Here is an 886-nt window from a genome sequence, read left to right as displayed (position 1 = left end):
GGTTTCTCTTTTCTTTCTTTGCTTAATTTCCAGACAAGTCGCTGTTGTCACCGAAAGCAAATGCAGACTACAGACTCAGGTGTGGGTGGATTTTAATTTTGTGCTTTGTTTCACTGAGACTTTCTATGATACCAGTTATTGAAACTGAGTCACAGAAAGGTAATATGTTTAAAACAGTTCAGCATAAAATTCTGGTTCTGAATATGTCAAAAATAAAAGAATGCATTTACCTTTACATAGGTTCCACGGATAAACACACCTACGGGATGATTTTGCAGTATAATGGTAAGTTGATAAAAGATGGAGCATGAGAAGGGTCATGCTCCGGCCACAGTTTATTCAGCATGAACACAGTGAAATGTTTGCATGTTGGAGGGATTCTGACCAAAGTTCACATTAAACAAACAACTTATATCAGTCTTAAAAAGTGCAATTCTTATTACATTACCTGAGCAGTGAAACACAAGAATTCTGGACTGGTGGGTTTGAAACCCAGTGAATAACAAAAAAACAGAAATAACAATTTAAACACTGAGTTGTCAGTTTATTAGGTACCCCAAGCTAAAACTAATGCAGTCTACTCCAACAGAATTGCAATAAATCCTAATAAATACCGACAAGAGACGCTGAGGTAAAGCTAGCGTCACACTGATGGGTCAGATGTGTATAATCTCACACAGTTTGTGGTCTGCGGACACTAACAACATGAGAGCAAAAAGATCACCGGATTATTCCTTTAAAGAGAACGTTTCACCTTTCTTGGTGCGGTGGGGGACAGGCGACGTTATATTTAACCGTTTTCCTTGCGTGATTCACTGTTGGCTCAATCAAATAATATGTATGTTATTTGTATAAGATTAGATATTTAGATTTATGAATCTCGTTT

The sequence above is a fragment of the Trachinotus anak genome, unplaced genomic scaffold, assembly GCF_046630095.1.
Source record: "Trachinotus anak isolate AG129_WGS33_773 ecotype Australia unplaced genomic scaffold, CSIRO_AGI_Tana_v1 ptg000014l, whole genome shotgun sequence".
Lineage (NCBI taxonomy): Eukaryota > Metazoa > Chordata > Actinopteri > Carangiformes > Carangidae > Trachinotus > Trachinotus anak.
Note: the sequence above shows the minus strand (reverse complement) of the source record.